This window comes from Ursus arctos, unplaced genomic scaffold, assembly GCF_023065955.2.
Source record: "Ursus arctos isolate Adak ecotype North America unplaced genomic scaffold, UrsArc2.0 scaffold_3, whole genome shotgun sequence".
Taxonomy (NCBI): domain Eukaryota; kingdom Metazoa; phylum Chordata; class Mammalia; order Carnivora; family Ursidae; genus Ursus; species Ursus arctos.
In genome coordinates, this window is record NW_026622985.1 from 81,343,193 (window position 1) to 81,359,115 (window position 15,923).

At 45.2% G+C, this 15,923-nt stretch overlaps 1 long non-coding RNA gene across 6 annotated transcripts in view; it reads right to left on the reverse strand.

The window, feature by feature from the left end:
* The window catches only part of LOC125281119 (uncharacterized), a 225,606-nt gene that overhangs the window by 113,202 nt on the left and 96,481 nt on the right, over positions 1-15,923 (reverse strand). The gene's annotated exons all lie outside the window — the stretch shown is intronic.

A 15,923-nucleotide genomic window follows, 5' to 3' on the forward strand; every position in this document is an offset into this window, starting at 1 on the left:
ACCTGCCCTGCTTCCTCCAGCACCACCCACCCTGTCATCTTCACCCACTGCAGCCACTCTGGTCTACTTTCACTCTCTTGAACGTGCAAAATCCCTCAGCACCTCAGAGATTTTGCATACCTCACTTCCTCTGCCTGGAAATTAATACACAACATTCTGTCCCTTCCCCCCTCAAAGCACACACTTGCCTAGTAACCGGCAGATCCTATGCTGAATGTGCCCTGACCCCAAGACTGGGACAAATTTCCCTATTTGAAGCTCCCATAGCATCTTGATCTTCTCCTTTGTAGCACTTATCGTAACAGCTTATAATTACACATATATGTGCTTATTTATGCTTATTTGCCCCATTAGAGTAATAAGAAGCTCCATGCAGGTGGATACTGGGCTCATTTTATGAGCCCATTCCTCAAGAGTGGACATTCAAGAAGTATTTTATTGAAGGAAGAAGGATGGCTTTGGGCTGTTAGAACCTGTTGCACCCATCACCAGAACAGGAATAATTCTGCCAGGCAGACCGTACGGCTTCCCTGACTGGGCTCCATCCTCCCTAGTGTGTCCTCCCACCCAGGCAACACCAGTAATTACACAGGCATTCTCTACATTCACTTCTGGAACACCACTGTTACCTTGACTTCCACGGCCACAATAAATCTTACGATACTAAAAGACAAATAGCACAAAGTTCAAGATACATTTGGGTCGCAACTCCGCACAGAGGACTTGCAGCAGTGGGTTACTAAGAAACGCTATAAACAAAAGGGAAAACATAAACTGTGGCCAAAGGAAGCCCTCGATGAGACAACACCAGCAAACAAACATCCATGCACACCCGTGTGCACACAAACACCTGTACCGTCCTTGGAGGGGGGGGAACTGAAGACTCTGAGTGTGCTGTGGGATCTTGACACAAGTGAAGGGCTGACAGCAAGAAGTGTGGGGACTCCTGAAGGAGGCCCCAGATACTGTTCCTCCTCTTCCTCCCTGGGCCCCGGCACACAGGGGACCTGCTGTGTACTGCGTTAGTCTCCCATTTGCCTTACAAATCAACAGTTAGCTGGCATTTGCTAACGCACTGCGTAGAATGCTTTCGATGGCTCACAGCTGTGGTTAATATTTTAAAGATGTTCTCCTAACATTTCAGTCCTTGTATGTGATGTGAATGAGAACGGTACTGGTAGGAAGAAATCCCACAGTGCTCCTGGATCTAAACTCATGTCTAGTCATGAAGCCGACTTCACTCATTCATTCCACAAACAGAAGGCACCTCAAATAAGCCAGGCTCTGTTCCAGGTGCTATGAACACAAGACGAACAAGACAAAATCCCTTCTTCTCAAGGAAGTAATATTCTAGGAGGAGCCAAACGACGAACACATATTAAGTAAAACATAAATTATACCCAGTGTGGGGGGGTGGGGAGGGGAGATTAAATTTTAAATAGGGCGGTCAAGGAAAGCCTCACTGAGAAACTGACATATGAACAAAGTCCTAAAGAAAGTTTGGGAAGGAGTTATGTAGATAGATTGAGAAAGACAGTGCCAGACAGAGGAATCAGCAAGTGCAAAGGCCCTGAGGCAGAAGTGCAGCCTGTCCAAACTGGGATATGCAAGGGAGATGGTAACAGGATATGGGGTCAGGGAGGTAAGTCATGGGCCCTAAGCTTTCATTTTGAGAGCCCTGGAATGCAACTGAGGTGTGTGGGACAGAGGCTAATATGATCTGGCTGCTATGTCGAAGACAGACTGACGAGAAAGCAAGAGGGAAGCAGCAAGACCAGTCAGTGGGCTACTGAAATAATCCAGGCAAGAGTCCAGCCAGCCACTCAACTAGAGCACAGGCGTGACAGGGCTTCTAGAAAGTTGATGGATTCTTCAGGGCTGTAACTCTAACTCCCACAAGGGCTGATTCTAGTAGTCTTAATCCTTTTACCACTAAGAGGGTTTTTTGGTTTTAATTCTTCCTTTCATAAAAGAAAAGTTCGTGGATTTTTATCTAGATACAAGTAACACTGATCATCGCAGACAGTGGAAAAAAATCAAACACAGAAAAATCTTTGCATCACTCGATGAAAGAAGACCAAACAGACGTACTTCTTAAAGCCAGACTTGGATCAGTATGATGCAATCCTGACCCTTGTCAGCTGTACCTGTTTGAGTTCAAACCAGAAAAATATGCTTGGCACATCACTGAGGAGGCCACACTTTTTTGCAGACTTTCTCCCTGAGAAACCCATGATGATAACGTGATGTAAAGTAAAAAATGGACATGATGAATTCTTTAAAAACTTTTAATCAAGTACTGTTTTTACTCTCTGCTCTTTGGCTAATGTGGGGGGGGCGGGGACGGGAGGGAGCAAGGCCTACCTGTCGGCATGGAAACCATTCTGCCCCAGGGCAGGGAAGCAGCGCCGTCATCAAGCCAGGGGGCAGCCATCTGTGCGGTAAACAAACCCCAGTGCTTCCCTAAACGGGGCGCTGCGGTGTAGTCAAACATGATCAGTGGGCCTGGTCTCCAGCTGCAAACAAACTTGATCTCTGACTGCCAGCATGTAACACCTACGGAGCCTAGGCCTCAGCTGTTCGGCTTTCCTCGAAGTGTGCCGAGACAGGTCAATCGACTACTGTCCTCGCCCCTCTAGGGCAGCCTTTTCTCCAACAGCACCGCCCACAGGACTTGCCTGGGGGTCTGCTCAGACCTCTGGGTGGGGGCCTGAGAGTCTGCACTTCTAGTAGGCTCTCTGGGGGTGCCCAAGCTGCTGGTCTCTGGACCACAATCTGAGTACGCAGTGGTAGAATATTTATCGTCCTGTCTCCTTCCCCTCTCCCTTCTCTTCCCTTTGTAAGTACCAGTGACAGAGCCGGAGACATTGGCATTTAAGACTGACTGACTCCTGTACTGAAAATAAGAATCTGCCCTCCGTAGCGTGGGATAATTAAATCCCAGCAACAAGCAGCTTTTCCGAGGCATCCGTCGCGAACGGATTTGATCTGAACCTCCCGCCTGACCAACCACATAAGGTTCTCTCTCTCTTCTCCCTCTCCTTCACGTGTGCCCTCCCCACGTGGAAGGAGTGTCCCCACATAGGACCACCGCCATCGGTAAGCTCCCAGCTTCAGCATGACGTGAGCGTGTAGAAGAACCAAAATTACTCAGCATTTTTCAGGTCACCCTTTTTTAGTAAAGAGGTTAATCCATAGACAATGGCAGCACTGGCTGAGAACGCACAGAATTTTCATCACGGGGGAAAGTGCGCGGCCATGGCCTGCCTCAGGCACTGCACTACGGGCGTCTATGACAGTCAGCCCTAGAGAGCGCTTCCACAGGACCTGATCCCTCCACTTTCTGGCAGATGGGTCTCACGGTACACACATGGCCAAGTCTCTCCTTCAGAAGATAACTGATATTTTCTAACCACAGATAATTCATGCGGAACATGTAACCCGAGCTACAGCACGCCTCTCTCAGCCCCTTGCCCTGAGCTAATATTCAGTGCATCCTCAATAATTTTTATTACCATTTCACAGGTATGGATTTCTTTGTTAGTTTGCTTCTAAAGCAGAAGATAATACTGGTGAGATTGTTTTAAAAAAAAAAAAAAAAAGACTTTCTCTAGGACAAGAATCCGCAGCACATGCGTGAGACAGGCCTACTTCTTTCTCTGAAACCCTAAGGTGACCAAAAGGAGATGAAATGATTCAATGCATCACGAGGGCTGTGCCTCTAGAAGGGCTTGTTTCTGGGCCAACCCTGACCGGAAATCTCAGCTTCCACTTAACTTCCCTTGTCCAGGAACTTCACGCACCTCTTCCCCGTGCAAACACGCTCTACTGGCCACACTCTCAGACGAGGAGGCCCCTGAGGGCAGCATCACAGGCACTTACCTGTGTATTTGCAGCGCGGGCGGTAGTGGCCGGGACCGTGAGCAGATAAAAAGTGGAGGAAGGGAGAGGACAGGAGGGAAGTGAAGAGAAGCTGCTGCCTAAATTATCACCAGTTACGTTTATCACAGAAGGACTTCTGATATTGAGGCGGAAGGTAGTCTGAATGAACCCATTCTATGTAGAAAGACATGAATTACTGTGACATTTACAAGGCGTATCATTTTACGTATTTTTTTAAAGATTTTTTTACTTATTTGAGAAAGAGAGAGAGAGAGAGGGAGAGCACAGAGGGAGAAGCAGACTCCCCGCTCAGCAGAGAGCCCAATGTGGGGCTCAATCCCAGGATCTCAAGATCATGACCTGAGCCGAAGGCAGACGCTTAACTGACTAAGCCACCCAGGCGCCCCTGTATGTTTTAATTTAATTATTATTTAATCTAATAATTGTATAGAAATAGTCCCAAAATTTTGTTTTTGCTTATGTCTATAAATGCACATATATACTTCTTATTTAATAATACAAATAATTTCCTTTATATACAAATTTGTATATAAAAACAATCTTTCATAGTTACTGGGAAACCTGCAGAAAATGGTCCATGGTATTTCCCTAAAGTTTGGAATAAATGTATCATTAAAGCAGGTACAGAGGCCACTACTGGCAAAACACCTCAGTAATACTTTATATTTATAGGTCTTTATGTTAAAACTCCACATACCAGAAAGCAAATGTGTCTTCAAACTTTCCCTAATTTATGCAAGCCTTTACCCTAATTACTAATAAACACAAATAAAGGGAATTTCTTTTTTTCCCCCTTTTTTAAAGATTTATTTACTTAAGAGAGCAAGCCAGAGAGTACATGCATATAGGGGAGGTTAGAGAGAGAGAATCCCAAGCAGGCTCCACACACAGCATGAAGCCTGACACAGGGCTCAATCCCATGACCCTGAGATCATGACCGGAGCCAAAACCAAGAGTCAGACACCCAACCAACTGAGCCACCCAGGCACCCCACAGATAAAGGAAATTTCATTTCACCTCTTGTTCTCGTTTTCTTAAGAATCTTCACCCAGGGGCGCCTGGGTGGCTCAGGTCATGATCCCAGGGTGCTGGGATAGAGCCCCGCATCGGGCTCCTTGCTCAGCAGGGAGCCTGCTTCTCCCTCTGCCTGCTGCTCCCCCTGCTTGTGCTCTCTCTCTGACAAAGAAGTAAATAAATAAAATCTTAAAAAAAAAAAGCATCTTCACCGAAGTTAATCGGCTTCTTACCCTACCACTGGCAATACTCAAAACGTGACAAGTCCATGCTCTGTGGTCACTTACATGAAGGGCCATTCTGATTGGGACTTCTCAGGGGAGTGACAGACAGATGAATAAATCTGGGAACTATGGAACCGTTGCTAATAACAATAATTACCATTTGGAAGGATTTCCATAAACCGCACCACGCCTTTCTTAAAGAACGTATGACAACGGGTGAACCCACACCTGAGACCAGAAAACTCTCCCGCCAAGCCTGGCTCGGCACCAGCACCCGCACCCCGGATCGAGTGTCTTCTCTCTTCCTCCTTTCCCCTCGCATACAGCTACAAACACATCCCCACCCTTACCTCCCCGGCATCCTGCCGCTTTAGCCCCACTTGGTTTCCTGTGGTGCTGCCCGGGGTGGCCAAAGAATGGTTTCTGGACTCCCAGGCGGCTCTGGGACAAGGCCTGACAAGGCGGCCTCAGCCTCCTCCTGGCGGGTGGGGAGCCATTTGCATATGAACTGCCGCCCCGTTTCCTTGGTACAGAGGGAAGCACAGTGCACCTTCCCCACAATGAGAACCTTAGAAGTTGGTGAAGGTCTTTAGCTCATCTCGTGAGGCTTAAAAAAACAGCTTTAAGATACAGATTTCAGAGGCATTAGCAGAAGCTTTCTGGCCTAACATCAAGTCACACAATCGGATCACCTTCTTTCAGCATTTTTCTTTCTTTTTTTTTTTTTTACAAAATATCCTAAATTTGTAAAATGGGAAAGGGCAGGATGGCACAGCAAACTGCCAGATGCTGACTGTGTCGTCTCGGTTTCTTTCTGTCCTACAGGTTTTACCACAGCGGTACGAGGTGGCCGGTGCTGGGTGATGGGGAACGTGGATCTGTGCTGGGCCCGGAGCACAGCGACACCCAACCAGCCAGCACGCTCAGCGACAGGATGTCTGGTGGTTACTCTTGATCTGGGGCTGTTGGTAGACAGGGTGTAATTTTCAAAACAAAATTTTTTACTTTTAATTTTTGCCAGTTCTTCCTTATAACTCGAGCAAACTAGAGGAGAAATAAAGGAGGCAAGACTGCAAATGGCTTTCTGCCACCTCAGCCATTCCTCGGCCAGCCACGGGGGAGAAGGACGCTTCTGAGCTGGGCTCATCGGGAGTCCCACTACAGGGCAAAGGCCCCCAAACACCCATCCCTCCTTGTGGAAGCCCGGTTAGGTTATTAGAAAGAATTTACCCAGGGGCGCCTGGGTGGCACAGCGGTTGGGCGTCTGCCTTCGGCTCAGGGCGTGATCCCGGCGTTATGGGATCGAGCCCCACATCAGGCTCCTCCGCTATGAGTCTGCTTCTTCCTCTCCCACTCCCCCTGCTTGTGTTCCCTCTCTCGCTGGCTGTCTCTATCTCTGTCAAATAAATAAATAAAATCTGGAAAGGAAGGAAGGAAGGAAGGAAGGAAGAAAGAAGTTACCCAGTACCTACCTATCCCTACAACAGGCCTGCATCCCATACCCTGAGAAGGAAACAGAGGAAAAGGAAGGACTCATTCCTGAGAGCTCCCCGTGTCCCACACGGTTTCTCACAGTCGCTGCTGGGCAAGGTGTGATTACGCAGGCTTATGTAAGGTCAAGTCACTTTCTGAGCTTAGCTCTGCCCAAGGAGATTCCCCCCCCCCCCCCCCCCCCCCCCCCGCCTGAGAAGCCCTCCTTCCACCTCATCCCAGACTGCCTCCCACAGGAGAGGGCCTGATACACACCTGTTCTCATACTCAGAAACTAAGAGCATACCTGTTCTAATGACAGCACTTCAGTAGGACAATGGGATGAAGTGTTAAGTAGACTAAAAAGAAAAAACAGGGGCGCCTGGGTGGCACAGCAGTTGAGCGTCTGCCTTCGGCTCAGGGCGTGATCCCGGCGTTATGGGATCGAGCCCCACATCAGGCTCCTCCGCTATGAGCCTGCTTCTTCCTCTCCCACTCCCCCTGCTTGTGTTCCCTCTCTCGCTGGCTGTCTCTATCTCTGTCAAATAAATAAAATCTTTAAAAAAAAAAAAAAAGTAGACTAAAAAGAAAAAACAAGCCAGGAACCAATAACTGAAGGTCACACAGACCACATGTCCTGATGTGGCACGTACCACAGGAACCAGCCTCACCCATCTTCCCAGCACGCAGACAGCAGGTGCCCCGCAGGCAGCCCTGGAAGGCAGGAGCACCTGTGATACATCCCAGTGCAAAGGCAAGGGGAGGGGTTCTCTATCCCGGGCTACAGGAACCAACAAAATTCCAGGGCACTTCCGGGAGGGCCCTGCCGCAGACCCTGAAACTGGGGCAACACGCAGGGAGCCTACAGTTCATCAGCATACATTGTACGCTGTCTCCCTGGCCTTGGGAGAACTGCACACACGTGCGACACCCAGAGACAAATACGAGGCCAAACTTTAGAAAACAAACAGACTGGGATGGGGGAGTGTTCCCCTGGAGTTGGGAAAGACAGAAAATGAAAAATGAAAATGTTTGTTTCTCGATTTCTTCAATGGAGAATGGAAAGAAATGACCAGGAAGCACTGGTAAAGCAGAGGGAGGAGGATGACCCCAGTCTCAAGCAGGAACAGAGAGTTCACACAAGCCTGGGTGTGTACTTGCTTCCATTCCCGCCCACCCACAGTTCCTGGAGCAAACAAATTCTTGGCTGAGCAGGTATGTGTGGGAGGCCTGATTTATTTTCCAACCAGTAGAGCTGTGCCCAGAATTACTTAATCAGAAAATTTCAAGGTCATACATTCAAATATGATGTTATAGCCTTACAAAAGAAGTAACTCTGGCGTCTGTGGGGCAGGAGGGTGGGGAGTGTGATCAGGAGAAAGAAGGAATTACTCATGTCATTTGATCTAGTTTCTTATCCACTCTTCTTTTATAGCTATTCTACATTCTCAGAAAATAGAAAAACGAGAAAAATGCATAGCTGAAAGAAATAATAGCTAATCTTAACCTAATGCTTACTCCATGGCAGGCACAACTCTCAATGTTCTGTATATATTAAAACTTATTTGACCTTCACCAATCCTTTGAGGTGAGTACTGTTATCATTATAATCGGTGTTTTCAGATGCATACAGAGGTTAAATGACTTGCCCAGGGACCAATAGTCACCAATAGTTGGGCTGTGCACCGGAGAGGGGAGGGTGCGCTCTGTGTTCTTCTCCCCCCTGTGTTCTGCTCTCCTGCCCCTCAAAAAGGCAAAATTGTAACAAGAGCTCTTTTCCGTTATGGCATATCTAACTGCTTTTCCCCCTGCTGTAGAGTTTTCTTTAGGCTACTTTCCTGAGAGGAATAATTATCAGAGCCAGTTCCCCACCTTAGAAAAAGGACAGTACCAACCCTGCTTGTTTAAAAAGCCATATAAGCTGGAAAAGTCCCAAGGCTCAAACCACAATTCCCTCCACACACTGCCTGGTTAGAAAGCAGTTCTAGGCGAAGCTTTTGATCCTTGTTAAAATGTAAAAGTTCTGGGATGTGCACACTTTATGCTGTTATCAGTTTGTGGGAAAAGTGGCACTGTTATCTTTTTAAATGCAGTTCAGTGATAAGAATGGAAGGTGGTTTCCAGACGTCCAAGTCCCTGGACCAGTGCTGACTGGTTCACTGCTGGGCGCCTAGAACTCTCCAGGACCTGCACATAAAGGTGCTCAATACACCCGTGTGGGTGAATAAAGGAATGAATGAATGGCTATCATTGGCTCAGAGGCCACATTTAGGGCAAATGTATGGTGCGTGGACCTATTAAAGGGACAGCCAAGTTGAGCAAAGTATCACTGGGAAGGTCTAAATGTGAACGAGTGAATCACTGTCTGACAGGTTATAATAACTTTGAAGGAAACCTCAGGCATGTTTAAATATACGAAAATGATCCTTTTTGAGATTATGAACGGATTACATTTTTAAAGGCATATAGAGCTAATTTACTAGTGAAGAAGGTTATCTGTTTAAGAGAGAGTGATATCTACACTATTTTTTGCCTAAAATTATCCTCTCCAAAAAGGTGAACTGCTCTAGAGTATCATTTCTTCTCCCTAATATTCTCATATCCAAGACCTAAATATCCTCAAAGGCCTCCTCAAATGTCTTCTCTTCCAGGAAGCCTTCCCTACTTTTCTGGCCAGAAGAGCTCACTTCCCCATTTGTACTCGACAGTACTTTGTTCTTTGTGTTCACAAACTCAACGTTCTCAACTGTCGTATTTTTCTCGTCTGTGACCACCAAGTTGTCCCCAACCTCCTCTGTATTCCATGGGAAACCAAACATTTCTCCTAACGTAAGTCAGTCAATATTAGACGGATGTTTTTAAAAACAGCACTTCTATGGAAATGCTCCAAGGATACCACCATCTGTCTCTCATGTTTGAACGTATTTTAGATTATTTTAAAAGCTACAGTCGTTCTGAATGACACCAAAATGGTGGACACACACCCACTTTTCACCCACGGCAGATACACAGGTCCCACCTAACGATCCTGTCTGGGGAGCCTTCGCGGCCCACCTGTCCATGCGCACGTGGGCTTCTTGGAAGCGTGACGTGAGTAAGGGAAGTTGTAGCCTCGCCTCAGCCTCATGTGCACGCTCTCGTGCGGTTGTCCAAGGGAGCACGCAAGTACGAAACCACAGCCGGTGCGGGGCTCCATTACACGCCGGGCGGGGCTCAGGGGCATCCGTGCGGCTCTGCTTTCACCACAGTCAAAAAATCCTTTGTGATAATATCCTACTTGAGAGAGGGTAAATATTTATTCTCAGAATTAGAGGTTTCCTGTATGACTTTAGATTTATGATAAGGAAAGTGCGCAATTGTTTCCATAGGTTTCGGTACAGGGTCAGGGCTCTGAGACAAATATTCCCTACCGCAGGCTGGTGGAAGTGAAAAGCATCCTGGGATTCCAAGACAAGTTATTTAAAAACAAAACACACACACACACACACACACACACACACCGTTACAGGTTGTGAGTAATTACCTGTAAGAGCAGATTTCTTAAACATTATGCATTTAAAGCAACAGATACAATTTTATTAAACACAGAAGCTGATGTGAATACAGCTATTACACAGTGACTATCAACACCAGATTTAAATGTTTCTTCTTTTCGTTAAGAGCCTCATGGTTCTGACTTTTCAGTAAACATTACACATGTAGACTTCAAAAAATTTATACTAGTCCCATGTCACTTTACCTGTTCCACATGGCAGAAGCTCATATAAAATTTTATTTGAGCAGGGGATTCCCTGCTCCCACCCAAATCTGAAAATGTCTGTCAGTGCTTCTCAAACAGCAGTCTGCGGAATGGCGGCGGTGGACCTGGATTTTAATGTATGGATTCCTGGGCCCTTTCCTCAATAATTCTCTTCCAAAAGACAGGGAACAGAGATGAGAATCTGGTCTAAGGCGGAAGGGGAAAAAAAAAAAGGGAAGGGGAAACTACTGATCTAATCAACATATCACCATCTTCATAGAATTCTCGGTCAAACGCTTGAGTAAAACCAAGACAAAATATGTCAACAACATATCCTTAATATGTGGACTCCTTCAAAACAGGAAATAAAGTCAGTTGAATATCTGTCCTTTAGTGAAGTGTTAGACCTACGAATACCACATGCTTTTCTAAAGGTTGATAAATCATCCCTTTGACTATGTTTCACTGGGGAACTGATAGTCAAAGCATCTGGTTAAGCTTCCAGACACTCTTGCTTTATTTAAAATTTGGACAAAGGTGGTTTTCCTTCTTTATTTGACCCTTCTCTAATTCACCATGATTCTTCAAAGGTAGTCAACACTGGGGCCTTTCGAGGTTCTCTGCCCTCTCCTTCAGCAAACTAGAGGCCGAGGGCCACTAATTTGTAACAGGAGTCACTGGATGTCTCCCCCGCTGAGCTACACTCCCCAGGGGACCTCTGCAGCTCTGTCCTCTTCACAGGGTCAAAGTTGTTCCCCTTGCTGAAAAAGATGGGAAGAGTGAGACAGCGGTGATGCAGGGCCAAGATTGTTCGGGTGCAAGGGCACTTGGGTGTAAACGACTACCCTACACCGATGTTTTCAGAGAAAGGAAATACACTGAGTCACCGGCAATGAGAGAACCCAGCGAGCATGTTTCCAGGGTTAACTAACCAAACATCTCTGTTCACCTGCATGTTCACCTGCAGATTCTCCCACTCACTGGCTGCAGGCACTTGGTCAAACCCATCCCACCACCATAGGCCACAATTTCCTTACATGTAAACATGAGAAGAATACCATCCAGAGTTGTTACATAAACTAAAGTTAGTAATAAATTACTTAATAATAAATATTATTTAATAATAAAGATATTTAATGGTCTTCTAGAATAGCACCTGGCTCCAAATAAACACACAATAATGTCAGCAGTAGTTGTAAACAGGTTTTTGGGGTTTTTTTTGGGGGGGGGATGTTTTAGAACAAAAAGAGGATAAGTCCCTAGGTGGGTGGACTAACCTGGGGGCCTCTGAGTTTTAAAGGTGGAGACCAATGGAATTCAAGTGCCAGAATCCTCCAAAGCAATGGGTATGAAGGTTGTGGGCTTGTGGGATAGAAAAGTGAGTTATTCAACCCATAGGACTGATTTTCCCCAAGCTGGGAGGGGAATGGTTTAGGGTCCCATGAAGAGCAAAGCCCTGACCCATTTACACAGCTGCTGGACCAAGATTTCAGATAAAGATGTGGGCACAGTTCTCGTGGAGACTAACACCCCTTTAATGAGCTGGCCAGGGGGGAAGCAGAGCTACTAACGAGCCTCCCTTCTGGGTGATGTCAGGGGTCCAGGGCAGGTGCACAAACAGTGGCAACCAGGAACAGATGAGGACCTGAAGTCCTGGCTCTTCTTCTGGGAAGTGAGGGATCCTGATGACAACTGAGATTGGATTTCCCACACACCCTGAGAAGTGGGAAGCCTCACCAGACATAATTTGATTTAGAAAAATGACTTAGATCAGGCCAGTAACAGCTAAGCTAGGATGACTGTCTGATTACAAAGCCTTCACTCCTGTTACCCACGCTGCCTTTGTTCAAAGCATGAGTTCCACTGGTAGTGTCTACACCCAAGGTGAAGGTTAGTACATAATTTTCCAATTAAAAATACTTTTTAACTGGAAAACAAACTTTTTGGTAGGACTCCTGGATGGACTAGATCTATGGGGTTGCACTGCTTCCCTCTGTAAAGAGGAAGGTCAGAAGAAAGAACATACTGTGAAAACTGCACAGAAAAAATGCAGGTTGGATTTCGGTATCTCCAAAGAGATGTTTAAGCCCAGTATAAGAAACAGTTCTGGAGAAATGAAAGCACCCAAGTAAGGGACGACAGCCACACCTCTACGTTCCCTGGTTCAGAGGAAGTCTTGGGAGTGTTGGTAAACTTTGATCCCATTTCTACCAGCTAGCACTTGACAAAAGTTGGCAGACCAGAGTGTTTGGCCCTCTATGTACCTTGGCTTTGAAGAAGAATCTGATACAAGCAGAAGTCTTGTTGATAGCCAGATATGAGGGTTTTGATAAGAAATCCCTGAGGGATTAATCAATTCAACTTAAACCGAAGAATTTTGTTTTCAAGTTATAGCCATTAACAAAGGCCAGATGTATACAAATGACTCAATGCCACAAACCACAGGACATAAAACTGATCCTTGAACAACTCGGGGTTAGCCATCCCCCCACCTCGAACAGTTGAAAATCTGTAGATAACTTCCAACTCTCCCAAAACTTAACTACTAATAGCCTACTACTGACCGGAAGCCTTACCCATAACATAAACACATGCCAATTAACATGTATCTTGTAGGTTATATGTATTACACACTACATTCTCACCATAAAGCTAGCTACAGAAAAGAAAATGTTATTAGGAAAACCATAAGGGAGAGTGGGCACCTGTCTGGTTCAGTCGGTAGAGGATGCGACTCTTGATCTTGGGGCCGAGAGTTCCAGCCCCACGTTGGGTGTAGAGGATACTTAAAAATAAAATCCTTTAAAGAAAATCATAGGAATGAGAAAATACATTTACAGTACTGTATTTATATTTTAAAAAAATCCATGCATAAGTGGACCTGCTAAGTTCAAACCTGTGTTGTTCCAGGGCCAACTGTAGTTTTAAATTAATGCCTATTTCCTAGTTGTGAAATACATGGCTTGAGCATGTGTGAAAAGATGCTAAAAGGACTTCTGTTTGTCCTGCCAGAGGTCAATGACAGAAATAAAAAGTCACATACCAGTGTGTGGGAATTAAGTGGGTTTACCTTAGAGGCTGGGCCAGGATAGGATCCCCAGAAGGGTTAGGTCTACTAAAGCCTTGTTGGCAGACCAGCACTATGGAATCACCCGGAAGCTTATCAGAAATGAACACCCAGAGCTACCGAATCAGAATCTGTATTTTATTTTATTTTAAAGATTTTATTTATTTATTTGAGAAAAAGAGAAAGCGAGAGACAAGCGGAGGGGGAAGGGCAGAGGGAGAAGGAGAAGCAGGCTCCCCACTGAGCAGGGAGCCCACTATGGGGCTCGATCCCAGGACCCTGGGACCATGACCTGAGCCAAAAGCAGACACTTAACCGACTGAGCCACCCAGGCGCCCTGATATCTGTATTTTAATAAGCTCCCCAAGATTTGCACACACGTGGAAGTTTGAGAAGTACTACACTTGAGTACCTTGCTTTCGGAAATACTATCGTTTGGTATAATTGGCTTTCTGTTCTGGAACTGTAACCAGATCTTTATCATAATCTGTCAGGTCTTTCTCATAAATTAAAATGTTCCTCAGAGGGGCACCTGGTGGCGCAGTCAGCTGAGCATCCGACTCTTGGTTTCAGCTCCGGTCATGATCTCAAGGTAATGAAATCAAACCCCACATTGGGCTCTGTGCTTAGTGTGGAGTCTGCTTGAGATTCTCTCTCCCCCTGCCTCTGCCCGTCCCACGCGTGCTCTCTCTCTCTCTTTCTCTAACATAAATAAATCTTTTTTTCTTAATTAAAAAAAAAATGCTCTTTGGGTATTTCAAAGGAAGAGAAAGGCTATTACTCTCCTTGGAAAAATGACCTGACATTCATCAACCTTTAAGACTGACTCCAGATGAGCTATGTCACATCAAATGTTTTCCTCGATATATTTTAATACCACAGACGCTTTGTTTTTAATTTTTGATTTCTGATTGTCCTGAAATGACAGCAACTCCTAGAACTTAAAAAAACAAAACAAAAAACAAAAAACAAAAACAAAAAAAACCAAAAAACCTCCTGGGCGCTTGGGTGGCTCAGTCATTAAGCATCTGCCTTTGGCTCAGGTCATGATCCTGGGGGTCCTGGGATCGAGCCCCGCGTCGGGCTCCCTGCTTGGTGGGAAGCCTATTTCTCCCTCTCCCACACCCCCTGCTTGAGTTCCCTCTCTCGCTGTCTATCAAATAAATAAATAAAATCTTTAAATTAAAAAAAAAAAAAAACCAACCTCCTAAACTTAAAAAAAAAATTAAAAATTCCTTTTCCCCTCTTACCACCCTTTCTACTTCTGTTATCAAGTAATTAATAGTGTTTTACAATGAATCTTAAAATATATTAATGGGGAGTTTGGTGAAAACAATTTGCAAAAGAGAAACACTTGTAACAAAATCTCATCCTCTACTCAACTGCCTCAAGCTGTTTTGATCTGTCGGTCATTTAGTTCAGACTTCTAAATCTGAGCTTCCTTAGAACAAAGGGCGAACTTCATTCTCACTGACGTCTCGTACCCAGAGTGGCTATAAGTAAAGGGGAAGGACACTTATGGTTCACCATTTAGGTAAAACTTATTAAACATATAGACAATTTGCAAAAAATAATCACATTCCTTATCCAAACAAAAGCGAAAAAAAAAAAAACCCAGAATTACAATAGAATTCTGCATGTCCACGTTTAAACCAAATTTTAAGTTATGCTTGGGTGTGTGTGTTGATGGGGGAGACCACAAAAAATAGCTGAATCGCCAAAATAAATAAATACGTAAATAAGTAAATAAGCAAAGATTATAAAGAGGGGATCATCTAAATGCAAATTAACCTTAAAAAGAGATGAGCTGTGAACTGTGCCGTGCCCTCCCACACCAACTTGAGGAGGGACTAAAGGGATGTTAGCAAGCATGAGGCAAGCAGAAACTTGACAGGCATTTGGAGAGTGGAGCTTCTCCTCTCAAACATCTACTGATATGCAGCTATCACATATAGAAGACCAAGCAGGCCAGGTAGAACAAGAGATCAAAACCTCCCAGATGACAGATGACCGGATGAACGTAGGAGACATGAGTGAAGCTGTCCTGGGTACTCTAGCCCCAGCCGCCATTTTGCTGCAACCACTGCAGATCACCAGAGAGGCCGGCAGAAGAACCACCCAGCTGAGCCCCGGCCAGAGGCACACACAAACCAAACAACTGTGTTAATCCGGTAAGTGTGAGGATGGTTGGTTATGAACTATACCTGGTTTAATGTGCAAGAGTCTTATGAAAGAAATCTACGGTGATTTTTTTTTTTTTTTTACAAAAGATAAGCTCATACTTGAGAGAATATTTCTCCTAAGTTCAAATGGGGTAAGTAGCTGAAGGTGTCTTTCTTTCAAAGGATTAGAGAAAAGAAAATTAATCTTTTCTCTATAAATATAGACACGGGGCTGAAATATCACTAACGCAAAAGCAACCAGAAGAATATTATGGAAATCAAAGACCCTAAAGTCAGTGTTAAATACCAAAGCACTGGGTAGGAGTTTGAAACACTTCAGGTTA